The sequence below is a fragment of the Arachis ipaensis genome, chromosome B01 (genome assembly GCF_000816755.2).
Source record: "Arachis ipaensis cultivar K30076 chromosome B01, Araip1.1, whole genome shotgun sequence".
Taxonomy (NCBI): domain Eukaryota; kingdom Viridiplantae; phylum Streptophyta; class Magnoliopsida; order Fabales; family Fabaceae; genus Arachis; species Arachis ipaensis.
The window spans coordinates 18,407,023-18,417,727 of NC_029785.2; the positions used below are offsets into that span (position 1 = coordinate 18,407,023).

At 37.6% G+C, this 10,705-nt stretch overlaps 1 long non-coding RNA gene across 1 annotated transcript; it reads right to left on the minus strand.

Moving 5' to 3' along the window:
- Positions 8,235–9,923, minus strand: LOC110268758. Its single transcript, XR_002357187.1, has 3 exons — positions 9,679–9,923; positions 9,383–9,586; positions 8,235–8,248 (listed from the first exon to the last, which is right to left on the minus strand). It is a non-coding gene; the product is annotated as an uncharacterized LOC110268758 (long non-coding RNA).

A 10,705-nucleotide genomic window follows, 5' to 3' on the forward strand; every position in this document is an offset into this window, starting at 1 on the left:
ATGAATCCATCATCCTTGGCAGACCCTTCCTAGCCACAGCAAAAGCTGTGATTGATGTTGATAGAGGAGAATTTATCATTCAAGTGAATGGAGACTCCCTTGTGTTTAAAGCTCAAGGATATCCCTCTGTCACCATGGAGAGGAAGCATGAAGAGCTTCTCTCAATACAGAGTCAAACAGAGCCCCCACAGTCAAACTCTAAGTTTGGTGTTGGGAGGCCACAACTAAACTTTAAGTTTGGTGTTGAACCCCCACATTCAAACTCTAAGTTTGGTGTTGGGAGGTTCCAACATTGCTCTAAACATCTGTGAGGCTCCATGAGAGCCACTGTCAAGCTATTGACATTAAAGAAGCGCTTGTTGGGAGGCAATCCAATTTTTACTTATCTATGTTAAATTTATATTTTCTATTGTTATTTTATGTTTTTTGTAGGTTGATGATCATGTGAAGTAAAAAAAACAATTGAAAAAGCAAAAACAGAAGAAAAAACATAATGAAAAATAGAACACCCTGGAGGAGAAACTTACTGGCGTTTAAACGCCAGTAAGGGTAGCAGAATGGGCGTTAAACGCCCAGTCTGGCACCATTCTGGGCGTTTAACGCCAGAAATGGGCACCAGACTAGCGTTTAACGCCAGGAATGGGCAAGAAGCTGGCGTTAAACGCCAAAAATGGGCAGCAGCCTGGCGTTTAACGCCAGGATTGGCAGCAAGGGGCGTTTTACACGCCACATGGTGCAGGGATGAGAAATCCTTGACACCTCAGGATCTGTGGACCCCACAAGATCCCCACCTACCCCACATCTCTCTCTCTTCTTCACCCATTCACCAATCACCTTAATACCTCTTCCCCAAAAATCCCTCACCTATCAAATCCCACCATTCTCTTCACCACTCACATCCATCCTTCATAAAACCCCACCTACTTCACCATTCAAATTCAAACCACTTTCCCACCCAAACCCACCCATAATGGCCGAACCATACCCCCTCTCCACTCCTATATAAACCCATCTTCACTCCTTCATTTTCACACAACATACACACCACCTATCCCCCTTGGCCGAAACACATAGCCCCCTCCATCTCCTCTATTTCTTCTTCTTCTACTCTCTTCTTTTTTCTTTTGCTCGAGGACGAGCAACCTTCTAAGTTTTGTGTGGTAAAAGCTAAAGCTTTTTTTGTTTTTCCATAACCATTAATGGCACCAAAGGTCGGAGAAACCTCTAGAAAGAGGAAAGGGAAGGCAAAAGCTTCCACCTCTGAGTCATGGGAGATGGAGAGATTCCTCTCAAGGGTGCATCAAGACCACTTCTATGAAGTTGTGACCAAGAAGAAGGTGATCCCCGAGGTCCCTTTTAAGCTCTAAAAGGGCGAATATCTGGAGATCCGACATGAGATCCGAAGAAGAGGTTGGGAAGTTCTCACCAACCCCATTCAACAAGTCAGAATCTTAATGGTTCAAGATTTCTATGCCAATGTATGGATCACCAAGAACCATGATCCAAGTGTGAACTCGGACCCTAAGAATTGGCTTACAATGGTCTGAGGGAAATACTTAGACTTTAGTCCGGAAAATGTAAGGTTGGCATTCAACTTGCCTATGATGCAAGGGGATGCACACCCATACACTAGAAGGGTCAACTTTGATCAAAGGTTGGACCAAGTCCTCATGGACATCTGTGAAGAGGGCGCTCAATGGAAGAGTGATTCAAGAGGAAAGCCGGTTCAACTAAGAAGGCATGACCTCAAGCCCGTGACTAGGGGATGGTTGGAGTTTATCCAACGCTCAATCATTCCTACTAGCAACCGATCTGAAGTTACTATAAACCGGGCTATCATGATTCATAGCATCATGATTAGAGAGGAAGTAGAAGTTCATGAGGTTATATCCCAAGAACTCTACAAGGTGGCAGACAAGTCCTCTACTGTGGCAAGGTTAGCCTTCCCTCATCTCATTTGTCACCTCTGTAATTCAGCTGGAATTGACATATAGGAAGACATCCTCATTGATGAGGACAAGCCCATCACTAAGAAAAGGATGGAGCAAACAAGAGATCCCACTCATGGATAAGAGCATGAGGAAACTCCTCATCATGAAATCCCTGAGATGCCTCAAGGGATGCATTTTCCTCCACAAAACTATTGGGAGAAAATCAACACCTCCCTAGGAGAATTAATTTTCAACATGGGACAACTAAGGGTGGAGCACTAAGAGCATTCCATCCTCCTCCATGAAATTAGGGAAGACCAAAGAACCATGAGAGAGGAACAACAAAGGCAAGGGAGAGACATTGAGGAGCTCAAGCACTCCATAAGATCTTCAAGAGGAAGAACAAGCCGCCATCACTAAAGTGGACCCGTTCTTTAATTTCCTTGTTCTTTATTTCCTGTTTTTTGAATTTGTATACTTATGTTTATCTATGTTTGTGTCTTTATTACATGATCATTAGTGTCTAAGTATCTATGCCTTAAAGCTATGAAAATGAATCCATCACCTTTCTTAAATGAAAAATTTTTTTAATTGAAAAAGAAAAAGAAGTACATGAATTTTGAATTTTAAAACAGTTTAATTATTTTGATGTGGTGGCAATACTATTGTTCTTCTGAATGAATGCTTGAACAGTGCATGTTTTTTATATTGTTGATTCATGAATGTTAAAATTGTTGGCTCTTGAAAGAATGATGGGAAAAGGAGAAATGTTATCTGATGATCTGAAAAATCATAAAATTGATTCTTGAAGCAAGAAAAAGTAGTGAAAAGCTTGCAGAAAAAAAAGAAGAGAGGCGAAAAAAAAAAGAGAAAAGAAAAAGAAAGAAAAAGAAAAGCAAGCAGAAAAAGCCAATACCCCTTTAAACCAAAAGGCAAGGGGGATAAAAAGGATCCAAGGCTTTGAGCATCAGTGGATAGGAGGGCCCACAGGAATAAAATCCTGGCCTAAGCGGCTAAACCAAGCTGTCCCTAACCATGTGCTTGTGGCGTGAAGGTGTCAAGTGAAAACTTGAGACTGAGCGGTTAAAGTCGAGGTCCAAAGCAAAAAGAAGAGTGTGCTTAAGAACCCTGGACACCTCTAATTGGGGACTCTAGCAAAGCTGAGTCACAATCTGAAAAGGTTCACCAGTTATGTGTCTGTGGCATTTATGTATCCGGTGGTAATACTGGAAAACAAAGTGCTTAGGGCCACGACCAAGACTCATAAAGTAGCTATGTTCAAGAATCAACATACTTAACTAGGAGAATCAATAACACTATCTGGATTCTGAGTTCCTATAGAAAAGCCAATCATTCTGAACTTCAAAGAATAAAGTGAAATGCCAAAACTGTTCAGAAGCAAAAAGCTAAAAGCCCCACTCATCTAATTAATACTGATCTTCATAGATGTTTTTGGAATTCATTGTATATTCTCTTCTTTTTATCTTATTTGATTTTTAATTGCTTGGGGACAAGCAACAATTTAAGTTTGGTGTTGTGATGAGCGGATAATTTATACGCTTTTTGGCATTATTTTTAGTATGTTTTTAGTATATTTTAATTAATTTTTATTATATTTTTATTAGTTTTTAAATAAAAATCACTCTTCTGGACTTTACTATGAGTTTGTGTGTTTTTCTGTGATTTCAGATATTTTCTGGCTGAAATTGAGGGACCTGAGCAAAAATCTGATTCAGAGGCTGAAAAAGGACTGCAGATGCTGTTGGATTCTGACCTCTCTGCACTCAAAGTAGATTTTCTAGAGCTACAGAAGTCCAATTGGCGCACTCTTAATTGCGTTGGAAAGTAGACATCCTGGGCTTTCTAGCAATATATAATAGTTTATACTTTACCCAAGATTTGATGGCCCAAACAGGCGTTCCAAGTCAGCTCAAGAATTCTGGCGTTTAACTCCAAAACTGGCACAAAAGCTGGAGTTATAAGATTGGAATCTTCGTGGTATAAGCTAGAACTATTGGCGGCCATTCCTGAGATCCGGAACGTCTAAACCTTGTCTGTGGTATTCTGAGTAGGATCTGGGAAGGGATAACTGTGACGAGCTTCAAACTCGCAATTGTTGGGCGTGTGACAGACGCAAAAGGATCAATGGATCCTATTCCAACATGATCGAGAACCGACAGATGATTAGCCGTGCGGTGACAGCGCATTTGGAACGTTTTCACTGAGAGGACGGGAAGTAGCCATTGACAACGGTGATGCCCAACATAAAGCTTGCCATGGAAAGGAGTATGAATGATTGGAAGAAGGCAATAGGAAAGCAGAGGTTCAGGAGGAACAAAGCATCTTCATACACTTATCTGAAATTCCAACCAAAGAATTACATAAGTATCTCTATCTTTATTTTATGTTTTTTTATCTTTTAATTATCAATTCTTTATCACCATCTGAATTAGCCTGACTGAGATTTACAAGGTGACCATAGCTTGCTTCAAGCCGACAGTCTCCATGGGATCGGCCCTTACTCACGTAAGGTATTACTTGGACGACCCAGTGCACTTGCTGGTTAGTTGTGCGGAATTGTGACAAAGTGTGATTCACGTTTAAGAGCTCCAAGTCCTTTGGCGCCATTGTTGATGATCACAATTTTGCATACCAGCAGCTCAAGGAAGAGATTGCGAGGATTAGGGCTATGCTTGCGAAGAAAGGGGCGTCGGAGGCTACTGCTTTTACAACGGCTGAGGAGACGGAGGTGAAGTGTTGCAGTGTTGGGTTAGATCATGAGAAAATTCTGAAGTTTTAGTGGGAGAAAACGGAGGAGGATTATTCGGCATCTATCTAGAAGTCGTGAGGGTAGATAAGTAGATTTGGTAGCATTGTGGATTTTGTCGTGGTGATTATGGCAGGAAGATGAGAAAGGAAGAAAAAAAATGAGAGTGTATTTACGAAATTATGAAAAAAATAACAATTGGTCATTTTTATGAAACAAAACTTATCTTTCATGGGTATAACTCAAGGTTGCGAGAACCGGACCAGTCAATAAACCGGTGAGGTCACTGGTTCAATGGTTCACTGGTTCGACCGGAGTTCAACCGGTTTAATTAAATATTAAATAAAATTATTAAAAAACCTAAAAATAATTTTAAATATATAAATTCAATAATTTCTAACTTAATAAACTTTAAAATTTCACATAATAAATTATCCATAACTTAATATTAGAGGTTCACAAACAACTTCAAACATCAAAGTTTATAACTAAACAATTTCATAGATCATTAAGAAAGAGAAATATAGTGATACTAAGAAACCCAAAACAATTTAAATTGGCATGGCTTGTGTACATATCATCTAGCAACACTTAAATTGTGGCTGTAAAGTATAAATAGATTGAATGATACTATTCAAAACAAAGGTATACTAGTACAGACAAGCATAGTTTGTTGATACATAACAACCAGTTTACCATATGCAGGACTTTGAAATACACTGATTCAGATAGATAGAAGCACATTGACACTGTTTTTGACTCATGCTTCACAAGAAGACTGTTAGTCTACCATAAGGCTTTTCACCTTCAACCCTAGAAGGTTGAATGTGACATGAAAACTGAACAGAAGCATACAATAAAGAGAGACAGGGTTCCAACAATTCCGTGCTTCACTCAGAAGCAAGCATTTAAGGACTAGCCAAGCCAAATACTTCTACTTATCATGATATGAATCGACCTGTTATCCCAGCTCAACAATGAATTATCGACAAATAGTAAAATACTATGTTGCTAGATCAAACCCAGGTTATAAGACTCTTCACGATCACTTGTTCGCCATCACCCTTGTCACATTTGTGTTTGAATTATTGTGCTTGTGTTCCATTCATTTACTCTAGTCTTCATGCTATTGTGCTAGAGAGGGAAAAATGGAAAATACACTACACAGAAAAAAGGGAAGGGAACATAGTTTCAAACTTTCAACAGCAAATCAATTAATCAACAGTATAGTTATAACTTATGAATCCAAACTAATCTAAAAACATATCAGTAGCAAAAACTAAATTGAATCGAATTCCAAAGTCAGAATCCAAATTAAATTGAATTCAGAATTACATCACCATTCAACAAATTGAATAAATAATGTCTTCTGGCTGTTGTTCCTGTTCCATCTTCAACACCCAGCAAAAATAAATTAACCTTCAATAAAAGTAACTCAAACAAATTAACCCAGCAAAGAAAATATTTAATCAAATCATTCAATCAATCATTATTTCAGAAAAATAGTAACTTGGATTAAGCAAAATTATCAAACTCAGAATCAGAAATCAAAGAACCCAAAACCCAGAATTGGTATTATTAACAAATGTACAAACCAAGCCATATTAATTAAAGCAGCAGCGCTTACCGGCGGCGAAGGAGGAAGGAAAGTGACGGCGAGGGAGGAATGGGAAGTGACGGGCTGATGACAATGGAACAAGGGAAGTGAACTCGAACAGAGAGCGACAGAGAGCTCGAAGCTCAGACACAGAGAGAGTGAGTGAGAGAGAGAGAGCGCGCGCTTGAAGAGATGACGATCAACCGGGAAACCTTCGCGACGGTTATGCCACGGGTTCAACGCTTCCTTTGTGCGACGGTGACGAGAAGAGGAAAGATGAGAAGGGATTGGCGATGAGAAGAGTGCGACGGCACCCACGATTCCCGCCGGCGGCGAAAGCACCATCTACCGGAGAAGAAGAGTTCGGCCATGGGGGATTGTGATGGCGGGCTGGTGGCTGGGGTTAGGTTAGGGTAAGGTTTCTCATTCTCAGAGATGAGATGAAGAGGTGGGGGTGGCGTAGGAATGACGCGTAGAACTTATATACCCGAACCGAAAATCCTGAAAAAAACTGGACGGTTCTACCGGTTCTCTGGTTAACCGCTGGTTTGACCGGTTTTTCACCGTTTTTTGCCAAGCGGTTTCTGACCTTATCCGGACCGGTTAGGTGACTGGTTCCCGGTTAATTTAGTTGAATCGGTCGGTCCGGTTCGATTTTCAGAACCATGGTATAACTCTAGTTTCAATTTTTCCTGGTTAATTTTGTTTGTGTCTGAATCTTTTATGATCATAAATACCTATTTATTTCAATTTCAATAGAATCTTTTAGAATATCATTTTAATACTTATAAGAAGTAATCTGATTCAAGATTGAAATTTGTAATGAAATTAAAATTTTAAACTTTACATTATTTACAATATATAATTTCACAAATGTTGATGTGTCATTTCACTACAACAAACAAGGCTTTTCACAACGGTCAAAAACCGTTGCTGTATATTGAAAAACCATTCCCTAAACTTTAGGCAACGCTTTGGCAACGGTTTTTGACCTGTGGTATATGCGGCCGTTGCCAATGATCAAAGGCAACGGTTTTTGACCTAAGGCAACGGTAACCAAAAAACCGTTGCCAAAGTTACTGGTATAGGCAACGGTTTTGAACACAAATTTTAAACAACGGTTTCAAACCGTTACTCGAGAAGCAACGGTTTTAGACCGTTCTTTTTCATGATACAACAGTTTAAAACCGTACCTGGATTGGCAACGGTTTTAAACTGTTGTAGTTTTGTTATCCACAACAGCAACGGTTTTAAAGCATTACCGTTGGTGTCGTTTTTTGGTAACGGTTTTTGTACTGTTGCCACTTTATAGTTGTCTAACACAACGGTTTAAAACCGTTACCGTTAGTGTTTTTTTGGCAACGGTTTTAAAATCATTGCCATTTTATAGTCATCTAAGACAACGGTTTAAAAGCGTTACCATTAGTTATTTTGGCAACGGTTTGAAAACAATTGCCATTTTATAGTCATCTAAGACAACGGTATTAAAGTGTTACCGTTGGTGTTGTTTTTTGGCAACGATTTTAATACCGTTGTCCTTTGTAACTTTTGACAACAGTTTTTTGTTGTAATATATAATTCTTTATTTACAATAGTAGTTTTCTCGTGAATAAAATTAATTTTATTTTTTTAATTATTTAGAGTCAATAAATAATCTAAACTATTTGAATAAAGTCACTAAAGAAAAATAATTGAATATTTTTCATCAAATTTGACTTACAAAGATTGTTGTAAGATCTGCAATCACATTCAAAATACCACAATACTATCATGACAACCTCGAACTATATCATCTAATGCTGCAAAAAATATAACAAAGAAGAGTTGAAATAGCTAAGTAGCAAATAGATTTATCATCATGTCCGATCCACAAGTTTATGACTTTTACTCTGTAACACTTGCTCTTAAAATTTGACCTTAATCAAGTTCGATTTCCCCTTCAACATAGTTTTCCTGTAAAAAAAGAAAAAAAAATCAAATATAAAACTACACATCTTTAATATTAATAATGTCTACTAAAAATGTTTGAGAGAGAGAGGAGAAACATATATATCTTAACATTCTTCTATTAAGATACACAAAACAATTGAATCAACATCAACATAATCAACCATTATTTAAGATATGATAACAATATAGAAACTTTAACAATAAATAATACCTCCTCATGCGCATCATTGTTCGGATTGCCTAAAGTGCTTCCTAGTTGAGCAGCTAACATCTCAAGGTCCACTCCTGAACTTTTTTGTTGCAACATCATCTTAACAAGCGATTTTAGTTCATCTACTTCTTTTTGCATCACATCAACTTTACCCTCTAATGATGCCTTCTCAACTGCATGTTGTTTCTTAAGGGTGGCAATTTCTTCATTTTTCTTCAACAAAGTTGGTGTGGTAACTCTTCCGTGACATCGCACTCTCCCTGCCTTCTCTTTCCCAAATATGGATTGAAAAGCTCTAATTGCTGATTCTTTAGACTTTTTATTCTCAGCTTGCAGATGTGCCTATATTAATGTGAAGAAAAATAATAATAACAAAAAAGAGTAACTACACACTTGGACTCAACATATATCATTTGACAACATCAAATCAAATAAAGATAACCACAAATGATGGACAAATTACCAAGACACAAGAAATCCATAACCTAGTTTAATCAAATTAACTCCCAATACTTACAATAACATCTAAAGTGTCTTCATCCAATGATTTTTCCTTTGTGCTTTGGCGAGTCTCAACAAACATTTCTGCTTGAGTAGGTGGTTCATTATTTTCCTTAGAAGCAGCCTATAAGTCCAGTTCAACAAGCATTTATATAGAGTTAAAAATGCACGTAGTCTTGCACCCCACATACACATACAAATGCACAAAGAATAAAAAATTGTACCAATCTTGCACGTATTCTTGCAAAATTTATTGGTCCCTTTCGATGGCTAAATTTCTGTTGTGCCCTATTTTTCTTATTCTGCGCAGACATTTTCTACATAGCAAGAGACAAGTATTATCAAAAAATTATCATATTTCACACATAAATGTATATAACTCATAATTGCATAAACAGACTACAATAAGTTGCACATGTCTTAACTTTAACTTTCTCAGTTCTCCAATAAGCAATCAACTTGCGAAAATGACTCTCAGGTATGCTTTTAGGACGATTTTTCAGCATTTCATTAACACTTTTGTATGGCAGAAAATGATTTTGCTTGATTGTGGTCTTATACCGTCTCTAGTTGTCATTGATACGAGCAAGGACTATCCTCTTTCCTTCAGTTGGAATAATGAACTTAGCCTATAAAACACAAATATTATTTGCTAGTAAGAATAAAATACATGTGTACATTTCCAAATAATTTCTAAAAGAGACAATAATAATATTCTCACTTGAACATATTCCCAAATGGCTTCTTTATCTTTAATCCCCTTCCAATTTGTGTAAATTAATGGACAAAAATCTGAATTCCTTGCCACTGTGCCCAAAAATTTGCTCAAGTTATTTACAGCTTCATCAGTAGGACCAATTGCCTCTCCTTCAATATCTAGAGTAATTTCTTCTCTATCTTCCAACTGTCTTGCATGAATCTTCAAGCATTGTGTAGGACCTCGTGTTTTCTTCAAGCTCAGAATAAGGCCATCAGCATCATTGGTCAATCAAAACAAGGCATGAAATCAGCCATTAACAAGGATAAAGCAGCACTAAACAGCAAAATCAACCCATATAAACTCACTAAAACCAAATCAGCACTAATAAAACAGCTCAGAATAAGGCCATCAGCATCATTGCTCTATCAAAACAAGGCATGAAATTAGCCATTAACAAGGATAAATCAGCACTAAACAGCAAAATCAACCCATATAAACTCACTAAAACCAAATCAGCACTTATAAAACAGCTCAGAATAAGGCCATCATCATCGTTGCTCAATCAAAACAAGGCATGAAATCAGCCATTAACAAGGATAAAGCAGCACTAAACAGCAAAATCAACCCATATAAACTCACTAAAACCAAATCAGCACTTATAAAACAGCTCAGAATAAGGCCATCATCATCATTGCTCTATCAAAACAAGGCATGAAATCAGCCATTAACAAGGATAAAGCAGCACTAAAAAGCAAAATCAACCCATATAAACTCACTAAAACCAAATCAGCACTAATAAAACAGCTCAGAATAAGGCCATCAGCATCATGCTCTATCAAAACAAGGCATGAAATTAGCCATTAACAAGTATAAAGGAGCACTAAACAGCAAAATCAACCCATATAAACTCACTAAAACCAAATCAACACTTATAAAATAGCTCAGAATAAGGCCATCATCATCATTGCTCAATCAAAACAAGGCATGAAATCAGCCATTAACAAGGATAAAGCAGCACTAAACAGCAAAATCAACCCATATAAACTCA